Source organism: Mauremys reevesii, linkage group 2 (genome assembly GCF_016161935.1).
Source record: "Mauremys reevesii isolate NIE-2019 linkage group 2, ASM1616193v1, whole genome shotgun sequence".
NCBI lineage: Eukaryota > Metazoa > Chordata > Testudines > Geoemydidae > Mauremys > Mauremys reevesii.
In genome coordinates, this window is record NC_052624.1 from 135,685,432 (window position 1) to 135,712,225 (window position 26,794).

General features: G+C 45.6%; 1 long non-coding RNA gene across 2 annotated transcripts in view; it reads left to right on the forward strand.

Moving 5' to 3' along the window:
• Window positions 1–26,794, forward strand: part of LOC120396651 — a 47,792-nt gene that overhangs the window by 12,523 nt on the left and 8,475 nt on the right. For both annotated transcript variants that reach the window (XR_005593279.1, XR_005593278.1), the window contains one exon: window positions 15,550–15,637. This is a non-coding gene — a long non-coding RNA (uncharacterized LOC120396651). The remainder of the gene's footprint in view (window positions 1–15,549; window positions 15,638–26,794) is intronic.

The following is a 26,794-nucleotide window of genomic DNA, read 5'->3' on the forward strand; positions in this document are numbered from 1 at the left end:
CCGAGAGAATATCCCAGTGGGAAGCGCTGTGCATCCGGGAGGCTTTGAAAGCTAGTTTCCTCGCAGAGCAAGGTAACCTGTGACTGTCCACTTGATTTTAAGAGAGCCTGATCATGGGCCTGTGTCTGTATGTGTCGAGTTAGATCTGAGCTCACAAACCCGGTTCTCCAAGTTTCCCCCACTTCCAAAGCACGTTTTAAAACTAATGAAATGTAACAGTAATTAATAATAAATCTTTCGTTGACTTTGCATTTCTGTTCCTGGTTTGAAACATGGAAGCATACTGTGCTGGGTTTGGTGTGCACTGATGTACAGACCGCTTGTCCAATACAGGACGGACAGCCTCCTGCTCCTACATAGGTCTGTGGGGTGGGGGACGGTTTACAGTGATTGTGCATGTAGGGGTGGGTTTGCAGGAATGGGTGGGTTTGCAGGAAGGGGCGAGGGGTGCCGTCTTTGGATAGGGGTTTGCATGATGGGTTTGGGCGTTGGAAGGGGTGAGGGGTGTGGGGGAAGGGTGAGTATCTGTCCCTGGATGAGGGCTCTTTTTGGGGCTCAGGGCAGCGGAGAGGCTCGTGGCTACGGTCGAAGTGCATGGTAAGGGAAGCCTGCCTTTACATTCGGGGATGGCAGGCGCCAGGACCCTGGACAACCATACACATCAACGAATGACCCGGCGCAGCATACACCACACAGACTGACCCTGGTGCCTAGTGACTGCAGTCTGTGTGTGCCCTGCAGTTGACCCTGCCCCCAAGTCTATACCCTGGTAATGTGGGCTATGCACTGCAATTAAAAATCCCCCCCCTACACACAAAGTCTTCTAACACGAGAAACGTGATGGAAACAGAGAGTAACAGCAAACCGCTTTTAATAATGTTATACACAGTGGGGGGTTGAAACTTGGATTTGGGACTGGGTGATCCTATAAGGGAAGAACTTCTACAAATTTAGAGCGCGAGAGGTGTCTTGTACATTAGCGCTCTGCTGCGGTGCAGTGACAGTTCTCATGGCCCCTACTGCCCCTCCTTCTTGTAACTTTGGGTGAGGGGGGGGCAGGACTTCTTGGCGTTGGAGGGCGGTTGCAGATGCAGTGCAGGGGGGCTCTCTCCTCCTGCCTGCGGTCCTGCAGAACATCTACAAGGTGCCGGAGCGTGTCCGTTTGCTCCCTCATTAGACCAAGCAGCGTTTGAGTCGCCTGCTGGTCTTCCTGCCACCACCTATCCTCCCGTTCGATGTGTGTGCGATGCTGCTGACACAGGGTCTCCCTCCACTGTCTCTGCTCTGCCGCCTCGGCTGTGGAGCAGGCCATCAGTTCCGCGAACATGTCATCCCTAGTCTTTTTCTTTTGCCGCCTAATGTTAGCCAGCCTCTGCGAGGTGGATGACGGGGCAGTCCGGGAAAGAGCCGAAGCTGTGTGATGGGGAAAAGTAAGTGATTTCCTTGAACAGATACATGTTTGCGAACAGTGAACACAGTCTAGTCAGTTTCTGTGAACAAGACCATACAGGGCACCTAGTCTCACGAGATCTCAGGCCAAGTTCGAGATTTCGGAATACGCTTTCCGTGGTTGCGGTCTTGCACAGGAGAGAAGCCAAGCGGGGAGGGACAGCTGAATCCGTCTAGCAGCCAGTCCTGGTAAGCCTTACAGTAGAGTCTGCTTAACAGTTAATCGATAGCTGTGCCCTCCCACTAAAGGCAATCTGGAAAGCATAAAGTCTGAGCCTTTTCCAGCCCCTCCCGGCAGTGCACGGGAAAGATCACTGTATGCTTTTCCTCTGTGGCCTCCAACACGTGGCTGTTAAGCGAGGGTCATTCTTATGCAAAGTAAAAGTCTACCATTCACAATAGTAACAGTACACTAATTCCCCTAATTAGATGCAGCACTTCCAGAACGACATTACCCTGAGGCGTGTCACTCGGAGTCAGAGAGAGCGGATGCTAAGAGAAGCCCTGCACAGACCAGGACCATATGCTGCCATGCTTGTCGAGGCGATGATCCCCCTTTATATTAGGATGGCCTGGCGCTGAAGAGTGTGCTTCCACGGAGCACCCAATAAGGCACCTCTCCCCAGGAACCTCCTGCTGAGGCTTTTCGAGCTGCTCTCTGAGAGCTTTTTTGAACTGTCCCAAGAGGATTATTGCTCTATTCCTATATGTGTTGACCTACTTTTTGTATAGTTTGAGATTTAAATTTTTATATAGTATTTCTATTTTTTATATACCTGTTTCTTAAAAAATAAATGTTTCCCTGTTTGTAGCACTTACCGCCTGATCCTTCTCCTGATTCTGAGTCCGGGTTAACGGGCGGGGACGGTTGGTAGGGGATCTCTGTGAGGGTGATGAAGAGATCCTGGCTGTCAGGGAAAGCGGGAGTGGGTTCGCTGTCGCCTGCGCCGTCCTCCAAAGACCATTCCTCATCTTCCCCATCGCCGAACATCGAGGAGGAACTGTCCCGGTACACTATTCCGTCCTCGGAGTCCACCGTCACTGGTGGGGCAGTGGTGGCAGACCCACCTAGAATGGCATGCAGTGCCTCGTAGAAGCGGCATGTCTGGGGCTTGGCTCCGGAGCGTCCGTTTGCCACTCTGACTTTTTGATACCCTTGTCTTAGGTCCTTGACTTTCACGCGGCGCTGCATCGCATCCCGGCTGTATCCTTTGTCTTTCATGGCTTTCGAGAGCTTCTCGAAGGTCTTTGCATTCCGCTTGCTGGAGCGCAGCTCCGAGAGCACAGACTCCTCGCCCCACACAGAGATCAGATCCATGACTTCCCGGTCAGTCCATGCTGGGGCCCTCTTTCTATTCTGGGATTGCCCGGACTCCTCTGCTGGAGAGCTCTGCATCGTTGCAGGTGCTGCGGAGCTCGCCCCGATGTCCAACCAGGACGTCAGATTCAAAGTGCCCAGACAGGAAAATGAATTCAAATTTTCCCGGGTCATTTCCTGTGTGGCTGGCCAGAGAATCCAAGCTCGGACTGCTGTCCAGAGCGTCAACAGAGTGGTGCAGTGTGGGATAGCTCCCGGAGCTACTAAGTTCGATTTGCATCCACACCTAGCCTAATTCGAGCTAGCCATGTCGAATTTAGCGTTACTCCACCTGCCGGGGTGGAGTACCAAATTCGAACTAAAGAGCCCTCTAGTTCGAATTAAATGGCTTCCTGGTGTGGACGGTTGAGCGGTTAGTTCGAATTAACGCTGCTAAATTCGAATTAAAGTCCTAGTGTAGACCAGGCCTTATTATTGTTAACTAGTACAAAGCATACAGATACATTTGTGATGTAGGAATTGGACTCAAACGCATCTCAGATCGGGACTAACAAATATTCATTAAATGAGAACAGTTTTTATCCCTTCTAAGTTGGGCAGGAGTCACACAAGTGAACTAGAAGTGAAAGACTTCATAACTCATTAGCAATGGTGGAGGCCCCCATAAGCATTTATGTTATACCTATGAGAATGGGGATTGCTTCTAGAAAGATAACATCAGCTCAAGTTTTGAGCTTCTTGGATTTGACACCAGCAGAGTCTTTTACTCACTGGGCACACAGACAAAACCTCCCATACACAGCTCATAGTCCCAAACACCCTGTAAATCTGCCACCACTTATTCTTAAAGAGACAGCTCCCATTAACCAATAATAAAAATACAGTAGTAAAGTAAATATTAGAACATCTAAATTAATTTTTAAATATGTTTTGCAACACAAAACTGTTCCTTCAATTATTCCAGAGCTCTTACCCTCACTTACACACACACACACACACACACACCACAAGCGTCATCAGCAGGGTTAGAATCCACAGCACATGCCTTGTCTACTTGAGCTATAGGAGTACTGTGGTGTGGGAAAGAGTATGTTGTTCTCTATACGTATGGCTACACTTATGACATGTAGAGTACAGACACTGCACACCCAACTAGCAGGGCATAAATAGCAGTGTAGACAGGCACTACTTAGGCAAGTAAAATATACACACACTAGGATACATACCCTATATGCCCAAGTAGTGCCTCTCATGTCTACACTAGTGTCTCATTTCTGGAGCCTTTTCCCACCACACTGAAAGGCTCTGGCAGGGGGAGGCAGGGGGGAAAGGCTCTGGAAGCCATAGGTGCTGACTTCCCCTTTGCCCAGTGGGTGCTCGACCCTGCCCCTGGCCTCACCCCTTCACCACCTCTTCTTGCCCCTGCACCGCCCTCACCCCGCCCCCATTTCACTCCCTTCCCCCAAGTCTCTGCCCTGTCCCACCTCTTCTCTGCCTTCTCCCCTGAGTGCACCGCGTCCTCATTCCTCTCCCTCCCTGCCGGAAAGTCCAAAGCACCGCCAAATATCTGTTAGGCGGCAGGAAGCACTGGCAGGTAGCTGGAGGAGCGGGGATGCAGCATGCTCAAGGGAGAAGGTGGGGAAGAGGTGGGGCCGGGGTGCAGAGTAGGGGGAGCTTGGCTGCTGGTCGGTGCAGAGTACCCGCTAATTTTTCCCTGTGTGTGCTCCAGCCCCAGAGCACCCATAGAGTTGTCGCCTATGCTGGAAGCTCCCTGCTGCTGGAGTCTTCCTGGGTGCCTCCCACCTGCCAGAGCCCTACACTGCTGCATGTAGTTACCCACCACAATGTGGACACAGCCTGCTTTTCACTTTGGCATGTAGCTCCACATACCCTACACTGCTGCCAGTGTAGACCAGGCGTACATGGACCAGCCCACAAAAGGAGACAAAACATCCCCATTGCTGGTGGGTTATACTCCTATTTATGTAACAGCAGTGGAATGCTGGGCATCAAGATTCTTGGTTTTCATTCCTGGCTTTGGGGGCAGAGTGTGGTCTAGTGGTTAAAGATGTCATAGCCAAATACACCACCAACACCATTTCAGTTGTCTGTGGTGGGGACTGAATGCCTTGATCTGTAGAAGCAAAAACATGAGTCTCTGCAATTTCAGCTAAAGAACCGTCCTCTTAACATGCAGCAGCAGAGTTTTAAACCTCTCTATGGGCACATCTACACAGCAATTAAAACCAGGCCAAAATCAGGTTCCCTGTGATAGATTCACAGAAGCCTGTGGTGGGATGATCATACCCCAAACCGGATTAAGCAGGGAAGGAGTTAATTCCCTAGAAAGGGAGCCAGGCAGAGAGCCTGGCCTGCCCGACCCTGCTTGCCAATTATGGAAAGAATTTCCACCTGGACTCAGGCAGTTACTTAAGCCAGAGAGGAAGCAGCTTTTACTCATGTTAAGGGGAAAGAAGGAAATGTTCTGTTCCTGCTTGTCTCAGTCTGAAAAAGCAGAACTGAGAAAAGCAGGGGCCTGTATGTTGAGAACAAGGTTACTACAATCAAGTCAGAAAAGTAAATTGCTGAACTGAGATCTCAGATAAGTGTTACTTTAGTTTTGTTTACTGTAATTGCTCTCAGCTGGAGAAGCCTGCAGTCAGATAGGGTGGTGTAAATGCAGGTCTGCCAACCAGCATAGGGAAGTAGTCTTGTAGGGAAAATATAGCTTTTTGTAGCCAGGGCTGCCCAGGGGGAGGGGGCAAATGGGGCAATTTGCCCCAGGCCCCATAGGGGCCCCCACGAGAATATAATATTCTATAGTTTTGCAACTTTTTTTTTTAATGGAAGAGGCCCCTGAAATTGCTTTGTCCCAGGCCCCCTGAATCCTCTGGGCAGTCCTGTTTGTAGCAGAAGCAGAGGGCTGCTTCTGTAGTTAAGGCCAGTGGACTGGAATGCATAGTGGGGTAAGGGTATGGACTCACCTACATCTTGGTGCTGAATCTTGGTTGAGGGGGTAGGTGGGCATTCTAGCAAACAAGGGCTGAAGAACTACTTGTGAAGAAGATCCTTAGTTTGACTGGAGGGGAATATTACCCAACCAGTAGAGAAAGACTTGGACTAGTTATGGGCACATCTGCTGATGAGGTAAAATTGTGCTGGGCATCATATAAACACAAAGAAATAATCTCTGTCCTGGAGGTTGTGCATTCTAGTGGAGGGCTGTTTTAAAATGCATATCAGATAGAGCCATCTACTCCAAGGGGCTGGACCACCGGGTAGGATTAGGCCCTAAATGTGTATGATTATTATAGCTGTTTTGGAAGTGAGAAGGCTCCAAGGAGTGGCTCCAGGGAGCAGCTAGATTCTGCAGTATGCTCCTATTGGGACCAGGTGGATTGTTGTGAACCTAGGAGCTTGGATGGATCAGTGTAACCTATGGTGTTTTACATTACCATTTTATCCATCTCGTAGCTATTGCTGATGGAAATAGCTATAACTTTTTCTTCTCTACTCTTTCTTCTTTCTGGATCCTTACTATAAAACTCAGAGAATGACAGTGCAGCTCTGAAGGCAGAGTTTGACCCATTATCCTTCATTGCTTTCTACAAAGTACAGATAAAGACATATAATTCAAGAAAATTGGGTTTTGGGGTAAGACTTGTGTCCATTTACAGAACTGATATCTGAAAAGAGACTTTCACAAACTGTGCCACTGATTTGATCAGAAAATGTGGTGATCAGTTATCTGACTGGAAAAATGATTCAATTTGTCTGCTTGCTAGTACATGTGGTTTATTTTAAGATAATTATATGCAGTGCAGGTAATGACTTCTATAACTAAGGTTGCCTGATGGCTTCCATTGTAAGAGCCTGCTTTCAGTTTGCTAAATGTAACTGTTTTGGCTGGCACTTTCCATGTCAGGTGTGTGCCTAATGCTGAATTCTTTAGGAAGTTTCATTTAAAACAGTTCAGCCATTTCCAAGAAGGAGCTTAAGGGGGAAAAAATAGTTTGTCCATGTTAAACAAATTGGTACAGCAATTTTGTTGAAATGCTCTAGTACTGCCAATATTTGGAGCAGGGACTTGAAATTTGATAGAGAGATCATGCTGATGTTGGATGTGCTTTTTGCTGTCCCTGTAAAAATGTGCCTACATTTGGTTAGTTGCCACTGGAAAGAATTTGATGCTGCCTTTATGATTCTGGTCAAGTCTCATCAAACAAAATTTTCACAAGTGGCCACTACGTGTTGCTCACTGTCTGGGCACCCAGGTTGAGACACATGAGGTCTGATTTGCAGGAGCGCTGAGCACTTGCAATAGAGGTCAATAGGGGCTCTGCACTGAACATATAAAGTGCTAAGTTCTCTGAAAAATTATACTCTAGGCTTCTCATTATTATACAATCAAAAGTAGCTGATGCTTTTGAATTCTATGAGGAATTGCGCTCTTTCAATATGGCTGCCATCTCCCATTATTATCAAGGGGTCTGAGTGTCTCACCTCCTGATCACACTGGAGGCTTCTGTTTTCCCTGATGCAGGGGAATGTGGGGGTGGGGAGGAGGCAAGAGAGATGGTAATGTAGGCGGTTGTTTGCGGGTAGGAGGGAGAATATGGTGATCAGAAGCTTGAGGAATCTAGCTAGTATGTTCTGGCTGCTCTGTGCTGCTCCAGGGTGATATAAAGCAACCAGAAGGTACTGGAGAATCTGGTCCTAAAAGTAAGGTTTCAGATGGAATTTAAAAAAAGGGATTTATATACTATCTTCAAATCATTGGAAAAATATCACCTAGCATTCCTTGAGGTTCTTTTATTTACCAGTAGTTCTTATGCATGAAATTTTTAATTAAATCAACCTCCAGACAAAAGCTGTTAAGCAGGAGCTAAGACTGAATACATAGCAGCAACATAAGAGTAAAAACATGACAGGGATGTTGTTGTAACTATCCCCCAAAACAAGTATTGAACTACAGGATATTTAGAGTTTAAGTACCTCCAAGAAAGGCTATTCTGTGAGCCAAAATCTGCTCTGTTACAATATAAATCAGGAGCAACTTCACTGAAATTAGTTAATTTTTCTAGATTTACACCCAATATTACCAAAATCCTATTGTGTGCATGCAAGTCCTCAACTGGCACATGCATACAGGGAACTGCATGCATTCAATAGTACATGTAGACTCTGAAGTTTGAACTGTTAATATCCAGGCAAGTGATTATTTGAGGCAAACTAAACACATACAATTTTTATTAGCAGTTTGTAACTTGTATCATGGAACTAAGAGATGCCATAATATTGAGTGAGTCAGAAAAAGAGAAATGAATGAACCAAAAGCCCATTCATAGGCTGTCAGTTTCTGCTTTCAATAGATGCCAAGCAATAACTGATAAAGGTAGAGCTATAGCTATATATTCTCCAAATCATTTAGTACAGCATATAAAAATGTAACTTGAAAAACTTTATAGTTCTTTCTTGTGGACACAGTGCTAATTCATCTTCATGTGCAAAAGACTATATTTTTTCCAGATTCATATCCACTGGGTTATTGCTAGTCATCTTAACAAGGTATGTTCATCTGATTTCTGTTGGATTCCAATATATAATTCAATGCAGATAACTGTTAAAAGTTTTCTTTTTTCCCCCCAGAATTCACAATGAATCAGTTAAACTTAGGAAATGTCACACAACTCTAACTCTGCTCCCTTTAGTGCATGCATTTTTATATCAACTCTAATTACATGATTTTAAGCTAGATTTTTCCACACTACTCCTACCTCACTCAGCACACTGGTTGGTTGATACTTAATGAATGAGGAAACTGTTAATTTTTTTTATCCTCACTGTTCAATGAATGAACTTTCTTCATTCATTCCAGATCTTCCAAACTGCACACTGATTGAGGCAGAAATCCAGGGGATGCCCACCTCATTCACTACAACCCTGTCTCATACTGCACATGTTCATCCAAACTCACTGAGGGTCCAAGTGCACTCTCACTTGTACTGATAGAATGTAAGATTTAGTCTATTGGAGTTACCATGGTACAATGAATGAAGCAAAGGTCTTGTGGAGAACTGCATAAAATCACAGGATTAAATACTAAAATGCATGTGTACAGCAAGGGACAGAGTTAAGGTTGTCTGACCAACCTTAACTCTGGGATTTCCATGCTGCTAACATAGCCAACTGAAGCAGTTTGTAGGTGATGCTGGAGATTCTAGGTGCACTGGGGAAATTTTGCTTAGCTACCCATTACTTGGATATTTCTGGGGAAAGGATTAGGAACTGTGTTCACCTGGAAAGCTAACTGTCCAGTTCTCTACAGTCTTATACTGCAGAGGCAAAATCTCTTCAATAGATGTCCTTTGTCACTGAAATGCCCTCCTAATGAATGCATCTAAATCTGACTCTGGCCAAATTCAGAAATTATCCTACAATCTAGATTTCTCAAGGGTTGTGTGTTTGCTTTTTTTTTTTCCTAACTGACTAATTCATTACCACTAACTTGTCTACTGTCAATGTTTGCCTCTGTCTTTCGACACAGTCTAGATAATACTTAGTCCTGCCATGAATGCAGGGGACTACACTAGATGACCTCTTGAGGTCCTGTCCAGTCCTATGATTTTGGTGCTGAGGGAAGTGTATTAACTTCTTATGCTTGGAAAATGTTTTGTTTTTGTAATTTAAGCCATGTAGAGTATACTTAGATTCTAGGGTATAGGAGCCATAAAAGGGTCTTAAAATTCCAGTAAACTATCTTATCACAGGATTCCTTGCCACTTCTAGCTGCTTTTTAAAAAAAATTATTAGTAATGTCTCTTTCTTCAATTGGTATTAGTGTAATAAACAATTACTTTGTTTGCAGTGTTGTTGCAGCTCTGTTGGTCCCATAGACAAAGTGGGCGAGAATCTATTTTATTGGACCAACTTGTGGTTAGTGAAAGAGGCAAGCTTTGGCACCTACAGAGAGCTGTTATTCGGGTCTGGAAAAGTTACTCAGAGTCACAGCTTGAAACAGATTGCTTCCACCTTGTATTTAACTGTGATACTGAATACCTTTCTCAGACCTGAAGAAAAGGTTTGTGTAACCTCCAAAGCTTGCCTCTTTCACCAAGCACAAGTTGGTCCAATAAAATAACTACCTCACCCCACCCACCTTGTGTCTCTAAGCAATTACTTTCTTTGATATGTTTTTCCTGCTAATATCTTACCAGAACAAGTAAATAAAAATCACTTCCTTGTGTCCTCATGTTACACCTTCATGTAGACCTGCATTGCAACTCTGACTTCAGTTTGGCACACTTGCACAGCTGTTGAAGAAAGCCACCAATGGCAGAACAGATTCAAGAATTGTTGCCAAGGCTAAGAGGGTACATCAATACAGCTGATGAGGTTGAACCCTCTCATCATTCTACAGGTGCCAAACCTTCTCAAGATGGAGAAGAAAATCAAATTTCCTGCCCCCTAAGCAGCTTTTCCCATGCATTTAGTCATAGACTATAAGATGCAGAAATACAAGAACTAGAAACCAATAGTGTTTCTTTAATAGTGACCACAGGCTTGTCTATCTCATGCATGTTGCGGTGAGGGGGAAATGGGGAATTCTATTAACATGTACTGCAGTATATTTTCCTATATGTCCTGATGCTATAATCCTCCCAATACTTGAGAGAATAGATGAGATACTTACAAAGGAACTGGATCTGCAAGAATTAGGAGACCTTGAGATAATTACAAGGAGCTTTTTCATCATTCAAAATAAGATGGGGAACTTGGCATTTATTTTACTGATGAATGTCATGCAGAAAATGTCATGCATTCAAAAATGGCATCTGTACAACGTGCGTATTTAAAAACTAATCACTATCCCTTATTGAATTAGAGTTCATGAATATGCATAGAGTACTGTATCTGTCTTCAGGTGAAGTAGGGCAGCCATCAAGAACCACACGTGATTGACTGTGAGCTTTTCAAATTCTGCATGTTCCATAGCCTACAAAGTCTCCTTTCAGTTGATTGCTAGAAGTGCAGCAGTGTTTAAAAAATAAGCTTGAGCTTTTAATTATAATCTGAAAAAAGATATCTGAATATAAGAGAACCTAAATTTTAGTTCATCTGTTTTCTTCCTAATGCTTGATGTACTTATGAATGTTATCTTCTTTGAAATTGACCTTCCTTTGTTTATGTGTAATAAGAGCCCCAATCCTCCCTTCAGTTTCTCAATAAGTTTTTTTATAGGAAGTGGAATGAGATGATTTACTGGGTAAAGAGTAAAGAGGATTTTACCTCTGGTATCTGGGGCCATATTCACTTAAATTGCAAAAAAATTAGGATGGGAGGTTTGTAATCTTTATCAGATATGTTCTTCTGGGATTCGTACACAGCTTGCCATGGTGGACAGTTGATGCATTTGGTGGACTTGTGAAGTTTCCAATGCTTTCCGTACAGCTAACTCTAATCCGTACTTGTAGGCTCTAGTATTTGAAAACAAAAATCACTAGCATTGTGATATTTGAATGAAAAGATCATTTATTATCACATACCTAGTAACTTGGGACATACATTGTATTTTTCCATTTTAAAAATCCATTTTATCTGTTCTCATTGTTCATCTGATCAGTTATATATAGGTTTTTATCAAGCTTGATGATTCATTCAAAATAAGAAACATAACTGAAAACAATATTAATAAAAATGTTTGGATTCCAGCACAAATAAATGAACAAAAGTCTACAATACCAAGACACATTCATAGGAATGTAGGTTTCAACATACCAGAACAGATCAATGGTCTAGCTACTCCAGTATCCTGCCTTTGGGAGTGACCTTCAATTACTCTTTCAAAGTAGGGTAAAAATGTCCAATTTTTCAATCTTGATCAAGCTCATTTGAGTGGAAATACATATTCAAATCCTAGCTCTGCAAGTGATCAACTTATGCCCTAAAGCTTGAAGGGGCTTGTTTTGCTAAGTCATCCTAAATTTGATTATTTTTTTTCCCCTCTTCTCACTGTCAGAACACCTTTGCTTCTAAGTACCAAAGGGAGATTAAAGTCAATGCAAAAAACTAGATTTCTTTGGCAAAAGGTTTTAGGTGATCCTCTCTCTTTTTTTAATAATTGCATAGGTTTCAGCAACAGGAACTGTAAAATTCTAGAGCAGAGAATTTAACTACTCCACATATTTATCCAGATACTTTCCTTGGAAGCTACATCCCAACTATTACTGCCTTAACTCATAGCTAGTAGAGGTCATACTCTGGGTTAATAGCCTGCAGCTCAATGTTCATTAAGTCATTCATTGATCATTAAAACATCCTGAAAGGGCTTTGTGTTGAAGTTTTAATATCTGTAATATATGAAGGCTTGGTGTACTAAAATACTAATAATGTTCTCTTAAGATGGTCAGAAAGTATTTGCATACAGCAGTTGACATTAATCTTAAGTACCAGTTTATTTCTCTTGTCTTGCAGTTATTATGCTAGAATTTGTGCACTTTTTGTTTAAATCAGGTCAGGAGACAGCATTTGGATGAGTAATGTTTTCAAGCTCAGGCATTTTTCTCAGTTCAGGGGTAGCAAATAGTTAGAAATGCATTCAAAACAATGAATTGCAGAAGCCCGGATGTCTTCACCCTCTTAACAAGTTTCATTTTGGACACTTTTATAAGACCCAGAATCCACATGGGTTGTGTTTTTTTGTTTTTTTAGGCAACTTTTTTTTTTCCTCTGTCTGATAAAGGGAGGCTTCTTCAATTGCATTTTGGTTTATCGTAGGGTTGGAAGGGACCTCAGGAGGGCATCTAGTCTAACCTTCTGCTCAAAGCAGGACCAATCTCCAGACAGATTTTTGCCCCAGATCCCTAAATGGCCCTCTTACAGATTGAACTCACAACCCTGGGTTTAGTAAGCCAATGCTCCAACCACTGAGTTATTTCCACTGACCTAAACATTAAACGGTGGCACTGTAAGGGGTAGATTCACAAAGAGATATAGACACTTTGGCCTTGCAATGCTGAGCATCACCACCCCTCAATTTAGGTGCTTAGTAAAAATAACTGAGCATCATAAAGCCTGAGTTCAGCACTTAGGTTCCCTATAAAAAGAATGGGGAGAGAGAGGCACTTCAGAATGGGATTCACAAAAGCCAGCATGCTCGTGTAAGTGAGGAAATGGTCCTGCTATTGTGGGGAGCTTTCCTGGCTTATACACTACCCCAGTGAAATGGGCTAGAGAAAGGATCCGAGTCTTCACTCCTACTTCCTTTACCCAGAGGCCTGCCTGACCTCAAGGGCTCCCCTTCCACTCTCCTGTGTAACAGAGTCCTCACAATCCCAACAAAGCTGGGCCCAGGATTCCTGGGGGTGCTCCACCCCCAACCTTGTCATGGTCACTTGGGGAAGGGGCTAGGGTGTCCCCACTCTGGGGTGCTCTCTCTGCACTGGATGCTTCCCTGACCCTCTGATCACTACATACAGTTCAAAGAAAATACAATTTATTAAACAGCAACCAATTTTAAAAAATAAAGAAAAAGTACGAAAGGTTAAAGGACAACACATGTCCCTGTTCCATAGAGCGGGGTTATCACAACCAGTGTCTCTGGAATATAAGGGCAGTTCACAGTCTGTTCCTCACAAGTCCAGGCCTCCTCCTCAGGCCCTGGCTGTGCTGCAGGTCAGATACTTGCTCGGGCGGTGGCCACATGCCCTCAAGCTTTAGGTGGCAGGACTCTTCTTCCCAGCTTCACCCCTGCCCCATCAGGATTACAATTCCCCTCCAAGTCTGGCCTGTCAGGCATGTTAGCTGGGGGCATCTCCCTGTGATGGGCCTGCTGCCCAGGGTCCCCCTTGCTTTTGCCAGCTGCTTACTACACCTGGCTCTGGACTGCTCCAGCTCCACTCTGCCTCAGCGCTGCTGCTGCTCTGCCTCCAGCTCCCTGGGCTGCTTCTCTGGCCCCTCTGGCTGGCACACAGGGGTGGCTCCAGGCACCAGCACGCCAAGTGCATGCCTGGGGCGGCAAGCCATGGGGGGCGCTCTGCCAGTCGCCACAAGGGCAGCAGGCAGGTTGCCTTTGGCAGCATGCCTGTGGAAGGTCCTCTGGTCCCGCGGCTTCAGCGGACCTCCCACAGGCTGCCGCCGAATCCGTGGGACCGGGGACCTCCCACAGGCAAGCCGCCGAAGGCAGCCTGCCTGCCGTGCTTGAGGCAACAAAATACCTAGAGCTGCCCCTGCTGGCACAGCTCTGCTCCCCAGCTCAGCTTGGGGTCCCTGCTTTCTCCTTGCTCAGCCCCACTTTGTCTGACCCAGGACATTCCAGCTCACCTGGAGGATGGGACCCCCCTGGCCTCTTGATTAGCCTGCCCTCCCTGTCAATCAGGCTGACCTGGAGCATTGGCCTCTTCTCATTGTTCCTGGGGACTATCAGTCTCAGGGTCCTGATTTCCCATTGACCATTCCCCTTTCTTTTGGTACTTGGAACTACCCAACCAAAACACTCCCACTGAGTTTTAGTAAGGGGACAACAGTCCCCTTACACTAGACAGCTTCTTGCCGAAAATAGTCAATGGCAGATGCCAAGCTTAAGGGCACATGTCACATCTCTTGGACATAGGGTCCTAAATCCAGGCTACAGGGAGGCACCTCACAATGCTTGGGTTTTTCAGCTGCAAAAACTCCCTTGGGGTTAGGTCCCTGTGCTCTTTTAGCAAGAAACTGGGGGAAGGAAAGGAGGAACTCCCTCATAACATTTAGCCAAGTGGTTAGGGTACTCCCCTCAGATTGAGGTGCTGGAACAGGGGGCCATGGCCCCATCACTTTTTAGTGCTGTGCCCTCCCACTTTTTACTGGTCGTAAAGTCGAGTGATGGGGGAGGAGAGGGTGAAGAGGAGTGAGTGGGGGGAGCATGGCCTCAGGGGAAGAGCCTGCACAGGGCAGGGCCGCCCAGAGGATTCCGGGAGCCTGGGGTCTTCGGCGGCGGGGGGCCCTTCCATTCCGGGACCTGCTGCCGAAGTGCCCCGAAGACCCGCGGCGCCCCCCCCCCGCTGGCGAATTACTGCCGAAGTGGGACCCGCCGCCGAAGTTCAGCTCGGTCTTCGGCGGTAATTCAGCAGCGGGGGGCCCCCCCACCACGGGTCTTCAGAGCACTTCGCCGGCGGGTCCCGGAACGGAAGGGCCCCCCACCGCTGAATTACCGCCGAAGACCGAGCTGAACTTCGGCAGCGGGTCCCGCTTTGGCGGTAATTCGCCAGCAGGGGGTCGTTCCGCCCCGGAGCGGAAGGACCCCCCGCCGGCGAAGACCGGGAGCGGAAGAAGCTCCTGCGCCCGGCCCCGCAAGAGTTTTCCGGGCACCCCGGAGCGAGTGAAGGACCCTGCTTCAGGGGCCCCAAAAAACTCTGGTGGGGGCCCCTGTGGGGCTCGGGGCCTGGGGCAAATTGCCCCTCTTGCCCCCCCGGGCGGCCCTGGCACAGGGGTGGGGCCTTGGGAAGAAGTGGGTGGTGCAGGAGAGCAGGGCCATGGTTCACGTGCCAATGAGGCCCCCCCCACAATTTTAGGAAGCTTCTGCATTCCTGTCTGAGATGTGGGAGACCCCATGGTTTAATTCTTGCCCCCCCGCTGAAAAAAGGAAGCAGGAATTTGAAAGGGGAGTAATAAATTTGAAAAGTCACTGGAGCAGGGGGACTGGATCCTGGTCTCCCAGATGAATGCTCTAAACCAGGCTACAGCGTCATTCTCATGCTTGCATCCCCCTATCCCTCATCTAATATTTTTTCATTTATCAACAGTGGAACAGCTTCAACAATGGGTCAGCGAGAAAGAGAACACACATGCAAATGACTCTGTAGCCTGGTTGTTAGAGCGCTCACATGCAAGGTAGGAGATCCAGTTCCCCTCCTCCAACTTTTGAAAAATATTTATCCAGAGTGGAACAGCTTCAGCAGGAGAGACTGAAAGAGCCTCATATTAGAATATCTCATAGGTGAATGCCCTAGCCTGTGGGCTGAGAGGTGGCAGACCCCACTTCAAATCTCTTTTCCCCATCAGGCAGAGGGGAGATGTGAAGCAGGGGTCTCCCACATCTCAGGTGAATACTCTAACCACTGGGCTAAAAGTATTAGGGAGCTCCTCCTCATCCCCAATGTTCTGTGTAAGATTCTTTATAGCAGCCTGGTAGGCAAGTTCTGAGCATGCTTTCTGGATTGGGCCCTACAGATGTGTTAGGCTTTCTTCTGCCTATCTTCCCCTGGTTCCTGCAGCACTCTTCAGTTTTAGGGTACGACTACACTACGGGATTATTCCGAATTTACATAAACCGGTTTAGCAAAACAGATTGTATAAAATCGAGTGCACGCGGCCACACTAAACACATTAAATAGGTGGTGTGCGTCCACAGTCCGAGGCTAGCGTCGATTTCTGGAGCATTGCACTGTGGGTAGCTATTCCGTAGCTATCCCATTGTTCCTGCAGCCTCCCCTGCCCCTTGGAATTTCCGGGTTGAGATCCCAGTGCCTGATGGGGCAAAAATCATTGTCGCGTGTGGGTCTGGGTAAATGTCATCAGTCACTCCTTCCTCTGGGAAAGCAACGGCAGACAAGCATTTCACGCTTTTTTTCCCTGGATTGCCCTGGCAGATGCCATAGCATGGCAATCATGGAGCCTGTTTTGCCTTTTGTGACTGTCACTGTATGTGTACTAGATGCCGCTGACAGAGGCGATTCAGCAGCGCTACACAGCAGCATGCTTTTGCTTTTGCATGACAGCAGAGATGGTTACCAGCCATACTGTACCATCTACCATACCATAAATTGGTAATAAGATGATCATGGTTACCAGTCTTTTTGCACTGCACCATTTGCTGCTGTCATAAGTGCCCCTGGCTGAGATCAGCCAGGGGCGCAAAAGCCAAAATTGGGAATGACTCCCTGAGTCAATCCCTCCTTTTTGGTATCTAAAAATAGAATCAGTCCTGCCTAGAATATGGGCAAGTGTACTAGAGAACCACTGTATCATAGAACCAGAGAGCACAGCTGCTCTGTGTCAGATCCTGCAGAAATTATGAGCTGTATGCTATTCACAGGGGGTGCTCCTGCAACAACCCCACCTGTTGATTCCGTTCTTCCCCCAGCCTTCCTGGGCTACCATAGCATTGTCCCCCCACTTGTGTGAAGAAGTAATACAGAATGCAGGAATAAGACACAGTGACTTGTTAGTGAGAAATGAGTGGAAGGCAGCCTCCAGCTGCTATGATAGTCCAGACAGGACATTAAGCAGTGTGGAGGAGAGGAGCCCAGCATCCCGCTGCTAGTCCAGGGGCAATTGAATCTTTTCTTTACACATGAAGGGTGGGGGCTGATGGAGCTCAGCCCCCTGTTGCTATGATGAAGACGGTTACCAGCCATACTGCACCATCTACCAGGAAAAATTAGGAGCAGGCGCCCTTGATCGATCTCACTGATGCTAGTCGGCATGGTTACCAGTCCTTTTGCACTGCCCTATGTGCCAATAGGCTGCATGATGACGATGGATATCAGCCATATTGTACCATCAGCCACCCATGGTGGGGGGGAGCAAGGATGTTGGTGTTGAGTGCTGCAGCATCCCGTCTATCTGCAGCATTCAGTAAAGATAGGGTGACATGTAAAAGAGTCAAGAGAGGATTGTTTTCCCTTTCACTTCTGGGGGTGGGGGGGGTGCGTAAATTGCCGCGCTATGCCCTGAACCACCACGGACACTGTGTTTGACCCTAGAAGCATTTGGAGCTCAGCCAGGAATGCAAATGCTTTTCGGAGACTGCAGGCACTGTGGGATTGCTTGAGTCCTCCAGTCCCCGCTCCAGTCCCCCCTCCATGAGCGTCCATTTGATTCTTTGGCTTTCCGTTACGCTTGTCACGCAGCAGTGCGCTGAGTCCCTGCTATGGCGTCTGTCTGGAGATTTTTTTTAAATGATTTTGAATTTCGTCTTCTGTAACGGAGCGCTGATAGAACAGATTTGCCTGCGCTTACAGCAATCACATTCGCATGGTCCATGCTGGAGCTCTTTCTTTATTTTGATTTTTAACTGCATCGCCACACGTGCTGATCGGAGCTCCATGCTGGGCAAACAGGAAATATTCAAAAGTTCGCGGGGCTTTTCCTGTCTACCTGGCCACTGCATCCGAGTTCAGATTGCTGTCCAGAGCAGTCAGTGATGCACTGTGGGATACCACCCGGAGGCCAATACCGTCGATCTGCGGCCACACTAACCCTAATCCGATATGGTAATTCCGATACTAGCGCTACTCCTCTCATTAGGGAGGAGTACAGAAATCGATTTAAAGAGCCCTTTATCTTGATATAAAGGGCCTCTCAGTGTGGACAGGTGTGGCGTTAAATCGGTTTTACGCTCCTAAAACCGGTTTAAACGATTAGTGTAGACCAGGCCTGAGTGTCTGGATGCATGGTCTGGTCTGCATGTGCTCAGTGGCAGAAACATAAGAAAATATAGCAGTTAGGTGCCTAAGTCCTTTTGTGACTCTAGTCCTGAGTCTTCCTTTACAGGAGTTCTTAAGAGTTATGTTCAGACATTGAATGATCCCTGCCATGCTTGGGAAAATGTCCAAAAATACATTTTACTCAAACCTGCTAAACTGTTATATAGTGTCTGCATTTCCTTTCACATCAGAGATAATAGCCAAATAGCAGTGTGCATCTAGGTGCTGAGATATCCGGGGGGGGAGAGCAATATATGAACCTCAGTGGAATAAAAAAACCTGTCATCTTCTACCCAGCCTGTTTTCTTTTGCCCAGTTAATTCAGTATTCCCACAATTCATTGCTTGTGACTTAAAATTCACTATCCTACTAGCAAATGTGCTATGACAACCACTTAACAGGGGCATTACTGTGTAAATCATGGAGGGTGAGACATGATGAATATGAATGATTAAAGCTGCCAAATTGAAATGATTGTAAAGGAAATGGGAGAGGAAAAAAGTATGGCCCTCAAATGCCCATGAAGTTATGCTTGTCTTTATTACTTGATTCTTCTCAGAAGTAGTTACAGGTTTTGATCCTGCAAAAGCACATGTGTAAGAGTACTCCCCTTTTGAGTTCAATCGTGCATCATTACTTACAGAACTGATTGCAAGACTAGCACCTTAGGGTATGTCTACACTATGAAATTAGGTCCATTTTATAGAAGTCAATCTTTAGAAATCGACTTTATACAGTTGATTGTGTGTGTCCCCACTAAGCGCATTAAGTCGGCAGAGTGCGTCCTCAATACCATGGCTAGCATCGACTCACAGAGTGGTGCACTGTGGGTAGCTATCCCACAGTCCCCACAGTCTCCACTGCCCATTGGAATTCTCGGTTAAGTTCCCAATGCCTGATTGTTGCGGGTGGTTTTGGGTACATGTCGTCAGTCCCCCCTCCCTCCCTCTGTCTGCCATTGCTTTCACAATCATTTTGCGCCTTTTTTTCTGGGTTACCCATGCAGACACCCTAGCACAGCAAGCATGGAGCCTGCTCAGCTCACCACTGCTGTTGTGAGCATAGTAAACACCTTGCGCATTATCCTGCAGTATGTGCAGAACTTGGCTAGGAGCCGCCAGCACAAGGACGATTGTGAGGAGGATATGGACACAGGTGTTCCTGAAAGCACGGGATGTGGCAATTGGGACATCATGGCAGCAGTGGGGCAGGCTGATGCAGTGAAACACCAATTCTGGGCCCAGCAAACAAGCACAGACTGGTGGGACTGCATAGTGTTGCAGGTATGGGATGATTCCCAGTGGCTGCAAAACTTTCGCATGCATAAGGTCACTTTCCTGGAACTTTGTGAGTTGCTTTCCTTCCCCCCCCCCCCCCACACACACACACCTGAAGTGCAGGAATACCAAGATGAGAGCTGCCCTGACAGTTGAGAAGAGAGTGGCGATAGCCCTGTGGAAGCTTGCAACATCTGACTGCTACCAGTCAGTCGAAAATCAGTTTGGAGTGGGCAAATCTACTGTGGGGGCTGCTGTGATCCAAGTAGCCAAGGTAATCACTAACCTTCTGCTAGCAAGGGTATTGACTCTGGGAAACATGCAGGTCATAGTGGATGGACTTTGCTGCAATGGGTTTCCCTAACTGTGGTGGGGCAATAGACAGAATGCATATCCCTATCTTGGCACTGGAGCACCTTGCCAACCAGTATGTAAACCACAAGGGGTACTTCACAATAGTGCTGCAAGCACTGGTGGATCACAAGGGACGTTTCATCAACATCAACGTGGGATGGCCTGGAAAAGTGCATGATGCTCACATCTTTAGGAACTCTGGGCTGTTTGAACAGCTGCAAGAAAGGACTTACTTCCCAGACCAGAGAATTACTGTTGGGGATGTTAAAATGCCAATAGTTATCCTTGGAGACCCAGCCTACCTCTTGCTCCCATGGTTCATGAAGCCATACACAGGGACCCTGGACAGTAGTAAGGAGCAATTCAACTATAGGCTGAGCAAGTGCAGAAGGGTGGTAGAATGTGCCTTTGGACGTTTAAAAGCTTGCTGGCGCTGTTTGCTGACTAGGTTAGACCGCAGCGCAACCAATATTCCCATTGTTATTGCTGCTTGCTGTGTGCTCCATAATATCTGTGAGAGTAAGGGGGAGACATTTATGGCAGGGTGGGAGGTTGAAGCAAATCGCCTGGTGGCTGATTTTGAGCAGCCCCACACCAGAATGGTTAGAAGAGCACAGCTAGGCACGCTGCGCATCAGAGAGGCTTTAAAAACCAGTTTCATGACTGGCCAGGCTACGGTGTGACAGTTGTGTGTGTTTTTAACTTGATGCAAACCCACCACCTTTGTTGATTTTAATTCCCTGAAAGCCAACCACCCTCCCCCACTTTGATCACAGCTGGCAAAGGAAATAAAGTCACTATTGTTTTGAAACCATACATTCTTTCTTTATTAATGTTAAAAAAAAAAAAAGAGAGAGAGAGAGTGAGAGAACTGATAAGGTAGCCCGGGTGGGGTGAGGGAGGAGAGAAGGACAAAGCCACATTGCTTATTGTAGCCACACTACAAATCAAAACTGTTTGAATGATGGTCCAAACAACAGAAGGCTGTCATCTGAAGTGCAGTGGCTGGGTGCCCAGAGCCTCTCCCCCCCACCACATTACTGAGCGTCTGGGTGAGGAGGATATGGAACTTGGGGAGGAGGGCAGGCGGTTATACAGTGGATGCAGCAGTGGTCTGTGCTCTTGTTGCCTTTTCTGCAGCTCCACCAGACACCTGAGCATGTCCGTTTGCTCCCCCCATTAGCCTCTGCATCGCTTCCTGCCTCTGCTCATCATGCTCACTGTATGCTTTCCTGGCCTCTGTCACTGTATGCCTCAGTGCACAACTGAATGCCTGATCAGTGCGGGAGGACTGCATGAACTCAGAAAACATGTCAGTGCGAGTACATTTTTTTTTTCGCCTTCTAATCTGCGATAACCTCTTGGACAGAGATGATAAGGGGGAGCGTAGAAACATTTGCACCTGCAGGGGGATAACAAGGGAGAGTAGAATTTAAGAATATACATTTCTGAGAACAAAAGGCAGACTCACAGTGAATCAAGCAATTCACAGCAGACAGCACATGTGCTTTAGGTACAAGGTCGCATTTTATCTTTTATATTGAACACCTTCCGGTATGGTGACATATCACACATGCTGGGCAACAGAATTTGGTTTCCAGGCAGCCATGGTAAACGAAAGGGTAAGTGTGGTTGGCTTCTTCCGCCTTCATAACATGTGGGAATGGTTTCAAACTGCAGCACCCTCCTTTCCCATAGCAAACATTGCTGGTTGGGTTTGCCATTTAAAAGGAGGGGCTGCGGTTTTCAAATGGATGTGCAGCATGCTCCTCCCCCCCACCCCACCATGTGGCTATTCAGGGATGATTCCTTTTAGCCAAGTGCAAACAGCCCAGCATGAATGGGGTCCTTTTACTGTTCCCTTACAAAAATTCCCCTATTTCAACCAGGTGACCATGAATGATATCACTCTCCTGAGGCTAACACAGATAGATATAGACAGAATGTTGCTTGAATGTGACCAAAACCCAGGACCATTCTCTGCCATGCTTTGTGCTACAATGATTCCAGGCTACTTACTACTGGCTTGATGTGGTAAAGTGTCCTACCATGGAGGATGAAATAAGGCAGCCCTCCCTAGAAACCTTCTGCAAAGGCTTTCAAAGTACCTCCAGGAAAGCTTAATGGAGATATCCCTGGAGGATTCCCGCTCCATCCCCAGACACATTAATAGACTTCCAGTAGCTGTACTGGCCGTGAATGCATCCCAAGTCTTCAGGGCAAATCAGACATTACTACAGGGTTTAAAAGCAATTGTTACAATTGTCTATAGTTACAAATGTGCACTCAGCAGAGGTGACTTCTCTGGCTTCAGGTCCAGGAATCTGCCTTGATGAAAAGGTCCTGGCTACCAGAGAGAACGGATTCTCTGCTTGCCTACTGCACATTCTCCTCCTCCACAAAATCCTTCTCACTGTTGTGTGAGACTCCCCACTTGCAGGTGTCCACGGACAGTGGTGGGGTAGTGGTAAGGTCCCCTCCCAGAATGCCATGCAGCTGATCATAGAAATGCTACTCCCCTTGCCTGGAGGAGTACAGCAGTCAATTTTAAGAGCTCTTTAGGTTGACGGCACGGGGTTGGTTATGTAGATGCATTTCTTATAAAATCGACCTAATGCGGCTAAATTCAACCTAACCACGTAATGTAGACCAGGGCTTAGTGTAAAAGTTTCTGAGTTTGGGGAGTTTAGCATGATGTTTTAGGGGCTGTTTCTGCCAACAGTTAATAGTAAATGTACTGCTGATTATCACTTATGGTGAGTAACCCACTTAAATTGATGGGATAGGCATAGAATCAGACCCTAGTACAGGTCTTTAGCCTCTGACTAATCGCAATGAAGTAGTCACTCACAGCAGTAATCACTATGTTAGAGCCTGATCCAAAGTCCATTAAAGGCAATTAAATCAATCAGTTGACTTCAATGGTCTTGAGATTATACCTATATGCAGTTTTCACAGACTGGACCTCTTTTAAAGGAAATTCTTAATTTTGTTGGAGTTTTAGTTAAAACACAAGTGAATTCCCATCTAAAATTCCTGGATGCCCATTGTTATAATCTAGGTAATCTTTACTAAAATTATAGTGTTCCAGTCCTTCCACTGTTTTACTGAGTAGTCCCTTATTCTGTAAGTATTCACATTTCACAAACTCCAAGGCCAGAAAGTCAAGATATGAAATCATGTGAGTGGTCCTATTGACTTCAGTTGGGACTATTGACAGAGTAAGACACCTACTCACACTGAGTAGTACATCAGAATCTGGCCCAATGTAATCAACAACCAGTCTAATACCATTGGAAAACCTACATTAAGGCTTTACATCAATAGATTGCTATCAAGCCATTACATGGTAGAAACAATGAGTCAAAGTAGCAGCTCAACAGAGAGTAGAAGGAAAGAGTATTAGGATAAAAGTGCCTTGTGTCCAGGGTTACAAAGCATGACTTTTTTTAAAAAAAATAAGGATATGTAAAATAATACCTTATACAGGAATAAGAGGAGCAGATGGCACGTGGATAACATGTTCAGACCAATTTATAGTAAATATGGAGAGTTGTCTACAGCTCAGTAGTACATGTTTAAAAAAACATGTTCTACACCATATCACTGGTTCCTACTGATCAGTTTTCCTTATTTTATAGTCATGCAATGTTGATTGATGGCTTTACTCTAGGATTTCTGATTTTTAAGGCTTTGCTATCCATGTCTTCCTTTCAGCACTATTTGTTTTGTTTTAGAAAATGTACTGATGGAAATAATATCTGGGCAAGTAAGTGTCTAAAGCAATATTGCTTTTATTTTACATACTGATTCCACTCCAGCATGTGGTTCTAAGTGAAATAAAGAGCGAAATATGAGAGGCAATTCAGCCCATCAAGGCGTATTCCTTTCTCGGTTTCCAGCTGAGATACCATCTAATTGTTTCCTAAATTACTCCAGTGGCCGCAGTAACCTGGCCTGGTGGCCACTTCCAAATGTGTGTGTTCATATTTAAAATATAATACAAAAATGCTTCCTGAAGACTGCTCGGAATTTTTCTGTAATTTTGTTTATGCCTCTCTCTTGATATTTTTTTGCATAAAACAGGAAATAATTAGCTGGGCTGACATACAGGGCTTGAGTTTCTTCTCGCTCACGCCAGTTTTATGCTGTAGCAACTGCACTGACTATAGTCACTGGTTTAAGAAGTAGGCCCACAGTATCTAGGTAAATTTTGAGTTGTACTGGATCTCAATTAAATCATCTCAAGGGGGACTAGATGGTTCTGGTAATTTAGTGATTTATAAAAGTCATACCGCCAAATTGCTAGAGCTTCAGGGTTGGATATGGCTGGCCCGTTGTCTCTACACAATTGTAAGAAAACACAACCTGTATCACTGCACAGGGGAGCTACAACTCAAATCCTTGCAGTCCCTGAGAACAAAGCAGCATGATTAGGAGCTGCACTCTCCTCCCAAAAGAGAATAGGATGAGGACAATGTAACAGCCTCTCTACTGAGCCTGCAGAACTGAAGCAATGCTTCATGCTTCCCAGTGCTCACTATGAGAGTAGCACAGCTCTCAATGTCCCCAGAGAAGTTCTGGCAGTCTAGTCTGGACTGCTGCCAGAATTCCCGCTGCTCTGCAGCTATGAAGCTCTCCTCCATTTAAGGTGTCCCAAGTTGTGCACACAAAATTAGCAGTCACTTAAAACTGTGGGTTTAGAGCCTGAATTAAAGTCCATTAAGTCAAAGGAAAGACTCAACTAATTTCAGTGGGTTTTGGATCAGACCTCTATAGTCAGCTCCCCTGGAGAAGGTTGGTTGGGAATGTGCAAGCTAATTGGCTGATCAGGCTGGGAGCCTGGATGAGCCAATTAGTCCAGCAGCGGATGGGTATAAGAAGACATAGGAAGGAAGTATTGAAGGGTGGAGGGAGAGGGAGTAACCAGGACTAGTTGAGCCCCAGTCCGTGCAGAAATCTCAAGGAAGGGTTCCTCTCTGGCCCTGCAGGAAAGGGCTAAAGGTAGAGAAGCACTGCATGTAAGATGGGGATGTAATTAAATCAGATGATGTTGCCTCACACTGGACAGAGTCTGAATGGTTCCTGGGACAGCTGAGGACAGGGACAGAGCACACCCCATTACGGGCCCAAATTGATATGTTAGCAAGTGTTTTAGCTTTTAGTGCTGCCGCTCCACTGAGGAGTGTTAGAAAGAGCCAAAGCCCTCATCCTTGACTAATTGGGAAATCCATATGATGACCTTTTTCAGCCAGTTCTTTGAAATTATAACTCTCCTCCTCCAATTTCCAAGTCTGATGTATCCCAGAGAGATGCTTTTTGCATGATGGTGAGGATGAAATTAGTACCACTTAGCTAGCTAAGAATAGCCCTGACCCTTTGCACAGCCACTGCTGTAGGCACCTTATTTTTCTCCATCGGACAAAAGAGGAACCAAGCAGACCTGCTGGGGGAATTGGATGCATTAATACCTGTTCCATTTTCAGCCACATGGGTAAGGGGTGTTAGCATGCCGGAACCAATTTGACATATGTGACAAGATAAAAGCATAACAGTAATCTGGTAGGGCTGCTCCCCCCACCACCACCAAGTAAGTAATAGTTATAGGTGTTGACCAGGGTCATACAGAGAGGCTCTACTAATGTTAAACTTAGAATATGGAGGCGCCTGGGCAGAACATTCAGTTTTTTTATTGCATTAATGATTCCTTTCAGGTTCTGGGAAAGAGGATGCCTCCTGTTTGTCACAAATTTAGATCCTGTACTTTCTCCAATAATTAATCTTCACTAGTTGGTTAATGTTTCTTGTTACTTTTATACCTTAAATGCATCAGTTTGCCTATGGAAATTCCATTGAGAAAAATCCCCATTCCATGACAACTGGGAGACTTCTAATAGTTGTGATTTATCCCAATTTATTTTGTAAGCAGATATTGCTCCAAAGGTCTGGAATAGTGCTTTCTGGTTTGGATATATACAAAAGGGTGTCCCCTTCCCTTATACTCAATGGAACCAAGTTGTATGCCTCAGATATCTGGGTGAGTCTATATAGATATTTCCAGGGGCTCAAGAGCCAAATCAAAAGTAATGGAGACAGTAGGCGCTCTTGCTTACACTATCAAAAGCTTTTTCTGTAACTAAAGCTAATATGACTTGTGGCTTGGGGACATCATATTTCAGTGCTATAATAATAACTTGTTGAAGGTTATCAGGGCCACAACAGCCTCAGACACATCAGGCTTGATTTGTGTTTATGATAGAGCCCAAAACTTCCAGTCTCTTCACCAGAACTTTTGCCAATATTTTGACATTGCTATTAATAAGTGAAATTGGCCTGTAATTGGAACATAGTGTGGCATCTGTCACTGGTTGATGAATAACTAATCTTAGAGCTTCCCTCAGTGTAGGGGAAAGGGTGCTCTTTAGGAGTAACTCAGCCCAGGTCTACACTACAAACTCAGTATAACTACATTGCTCAGGGATGTGGAAAATCCATACCCCTGAGTGATGCAGTTAAACTGACAAAGTGTTGACAGGAGGGCTTCCTGAACCTTGATCATCACACAAAATGACCACTTGCTTTGAAATTAGCATTTTCTGTTAAAGTCCTTAAGTCCTTCATTAGCATTTCACTAGATTTCTTTGATGGGTAATTTACTTAGAGGGTATACACAAATGTAAATGTTCACAGCTATATATAATGGGAATAGGTTTCAGAGTAGCAGCCCTGTTAGTCTGTATCCACAAAAAAAAACAGGAGTACTTGTGGCACCTTAAAGACTAACAAATTTATTTAAGCATGAGCTTTCGTGAGCTACAGCTCACTTCTTCGGATGCATCCGAAGAAGTGAGCTGTAGCTCACGAAAGCTCATGCTTAAATAAATTTGTTAGTCTTTAAGGTGCCACAAGTACTCCTGTTTTTTTTTTAT